Source organism: Octodon degus, unplaced genomic scaffold (genome assembly GCF_000260255.1).
Source record: "Octodon degus isolate 3935 unplaced genomic scaffold, OctDeg1.0 scaffold00063, whole genome shotgun sequence".
NCBI classification, from domain to species: domain Eukaryota; kingdom Metazoa; phylum Chordata; class Mammalia; order Rodentia; family Octodontidae; genus Octodon; species Octodon degus.
In genome coordinates, this window is record NW_004524639.1 from 1,398,838 (window position 1) to 1,402,671 (window position 3,834).

Here is a 3,834-nt window from a genome sequence, read left to right on the forward strand (position 1 = left end):
TATATATATATCTTATGTAATAGGATACCCATCCAGTACTTCAGGAGCAGTCTTGTGGAGAAATGGGAGTATTTCCACATTTTGCTTTATCTTTGTATATTTCATTTTTTTTTGGCAGAACCGGGGATTGAACTCAGGACATTGCACTTGCCAGGGAAACGCTTATTCCACTGAGCAATCTCCCCAGCTCATTTGTACAATGACCACATACACTAAATTTTTCTAAAATTCAAATAAAACTCACCTTTTCATTAGCATTTTTATTTTAGCGAAGGGTCTACATGGTGTTCAGGGTCTTACTACTAGATCAGACTCGTAGTGATCCACCTATTTGCAGCCTCCCAAGAGCTGGGATTACAGGTGTATGTCACTGTGCCCAGTCTCAATTGCTGTCTCAGCGCTGGCATGGCAGGCCCGGGGATAGTACTCCTGGCCCCTGCACCTGCTTGCAGGCACTTTAATCCACTGAGCTATTTGGCCAGACCAAAACTAGCCCTTTTAAATGTATAATTTCCAGTGAATTTTTAGTATATGCACAAAGTTGTGCAGTCATCAACCACTAATTGCAGATGTCTTATCACCCCAAAAAGAAATCATAAGCCTGTTAATAGTCACTTTAGCTTTCCCATCTCTGCAGCCACTAGAAATCAGTAATTTGCCTTCTGTCTCTTTCCATTTCTCTCTGAAAATTTCATAAAAATGGACCTTTCATATGTGATCTTTCAAATCTGCCTTCTTAGTAGTGTTTTTAAAATCCATCCATGGTGTAACATGTATCAGTACTTCAATCCTTTTCATGGCTATACATTACTCATATAATTAAATCTACAAATAGTTGTGACTTTAAAAATGCTCAGAAACACATTATTACCTGCTGTACAAATGAATTTACAGAAACTCAGACATATCTAAATCCAGTGTCCACATTATGGGATAGTTTATTTTTATCTCACCACTCCTAATGCTCTCTTAAGTATCTAGTTTCTGAGGACCATTCAAAAGGCTACCCTCTCAAACAGTATTCTTGTTTTCCTGTACTGGAATATTATCATACAGTAGACCTAGTTAGCTCTTTGTCCAGCTGCCTTTTATTTTTTCCCCCTACCCCTTCATAGTAAACATAGCAACACAGGTATAGGCAAAGTCATGATGTGGAAATTTTGTACCTCTGTTTTTTACCAAGTAGCAAGGTCTGGGGAATTGGCTTTAGCACACCAACCCTAAGCAGAACATGTCTCCTAAAGTGTCAAATTTTCAAATGCTATCAGTAACTTCATAGGAATTGGTACTTTCTAGTTTTTAATCTTCTGAATAAAAATCAAGAATATTTCATGAAGGCATGGTGGCACATGCCGTAACTCTAGTAACTCTGGAGGCTGAGGCAGAAGGATCAGGAGTTCAAGGTTAACCTGGGCTACTTACCAAGACCCTAAGGAGAAAAAAAAAAGACTGGGGATGAAGTTGAATACTCCCTAGATTCAATCCTTAGTGCCACAAAACCCCAAAAGAACATATTTTGACCTTATAGACTTAAAATCCAGTCACCTTACTATCTGAAGAAGTCAAAATTATGCAATATTATTTGATATAAAAAGCACGTTGCCTTTACAACTGAAGACTCAAAAATATAAATGTAAGATGTGTTTTAAAGATGGTCTGGCCCTTTTCTGGCCATAGAATTTTGCTTTGTGATTACCTCAGTAATTGCTAGGGAAACATAATTGCTGGAGAAACATAAACTGTCATCATTTATTTATATTGAGGGTTGGGGGCCTGCCAGTTAGCTCAGTTGTTTAAGTGCCTGCTTATGTATACATAGTCAAGTGCTGGATACCGCGGTTCGATCCCCAGCTCCACATGCTATACCAGACCTGCCCTTAAGGCAGCAAACTTCTCAATTTATATTTAGGTTTTTTTTTTTTTCCTGAGACAGGGCCTCAGTTTGTAATTCAGACCAGCCTTGAACTCTATTGTAACCCAGGATGGCTTGTGATCCTCCTGCCTCACTCAGCCTCCCAAATGCTGTGATTCCAAGTATGCACCACCATGCCTAGCACTCAACTTTCCAGAGTTTTGATCAGCTAAAGAAAACCACATTAAGGCTGGTGAGACAGTTCAGCAGACTAGGTGCCTGCCTGGGCAAGCACAGGGTCTGGGGTTCGATCACTAGCAACACATGCAGTGCCGGCTTTGCCCACTGAGACTATGCGTGGTGGCACACACCTCAATTCCAGTGCTCGGGAGGCTGAAAACAGAATGATCACTATGAGTCAGAGCTGTGTAGTAAGACCCTGTACCAAATACATCAAAAAAATGAAAACCACATCAATTCCCCATTTCCATATTTTCATTGAGGTAATTCAAATGAAATTTAGTAATGGATTTTAAATACACACATGCATCTTGTACTAGGCACTACTCAGTAGAATTTGTGGTAAAAGCAAAATATCCTATGTTCCTACATGGATCAGAACCTGTTATTTGATATTCTCTTCCCCTCTGAGGAAGAAAGTGGATGAGGAATTAGGGACAGAATGAGTGTATTCTACTAATGAAAGCTTCTTTTTGTGGTACTAGGGCTTGACTTGAGGGCCTCTGCACTGAGCTCCATCCTCAGCCCTTCTTTTTATATTTTTATTCTGAGGGTCTCACTTCACCTCTAAGTAGTCTGGCCTGAGCTTGAATTTGCAATTGTACTGTCTCATCTTCCCTAAGTGTTGGGTTTACAGACATGCATCACCATGCCCAGATCACTAATTAAAATTTTTATTTTTGCCCTGTATATGATAGACTTCAATACAGGAACATTACATCAGCAGTAACCTGTTCATGCAATGAGAGTAAGTGTTAAATGCACGAAATGGAGCTCTTTTATGGCATATTAATCCTTCAGTTCAGTTTGATATCAGATAAATTACACAGTTTTGGTGCATTGATTTTCAAAAATCACTTTTTAACTAGAAGTGAAGAAGACCTGGTTTGAACTGTAGGTATTTGAACCATGTACTAGGAAAACCAAGATGTAATGCAATTCTACTGTGTAATATACTGCCATTTATGGTCATGATAAAAAATTTAATATCGTGAAACTCTGAACTGAATTCAAACTCACTTTTCCCCCTCCCATACATATTTATTTCCACAAATTCTTAAATAAATGAGACATTTAGCCTTGGAATAAAGTAATATATTCAATTAACTTCATTATACATTTTCACAAAAAAGACATACAACTATGAAAGTCATAACTCATTTATTGAATGAATAGTATATGCAAGAATACCAATAATAGCAAACTAATACTACAAACTACAATTTTGAAAATAAAGCCAATATAACAAGAACAAAATATACATAACATGAGAGGAATGTTTGATTTTTGACCCATGACGCATTCCTTATCTTTACAATTAATCTAAATAGTTTGTTAAAACAAACTATACCTTGGTCTAACCTCAGTGCTTTTTAAGAAAGCAACAACACTCTAGAACACTTTTTCCTTTGCTTTGAGATATTTGAGATTCACACATTTGTTCAAGTACATAGATTCTGATTCAATAGCAGACTGACAGATCATATTATTCTGTTAATATCTTGAGTAGCATGTCATTCTGAGCAAGTACTATCTGGAAGATTCTAAAATTGCTGATCCTTGAAGTAAAATTCATATCAGTTGTGGGTTTTTAATAAATTGAGATGAATGTAAAAATCCCCCCCCCTTATCCCCCCAGGAACAAAGAGTTCTTATTAAAGTATAGAAACTCAAGTCTATCTTTCTACTCTAAAGAACATTTCTAACATTTCTGGTAAGGCAATAAATGCTCCAGAATAATC

General features: G+C 37.3%; 1 protein-coding gene across 1 annotated transcript in view; it reads right to left on the bottom strand.

The window, feature by feature from the left end:
- Phf6 (PHD finger protein 6) overlaps nt 1-3,834 on the bottom strand; it is a 72,261-nt gene that overhangs the window by 2,699 nt on the left and 65,728 nt on the right. The window lies entirely within an intron of this gene.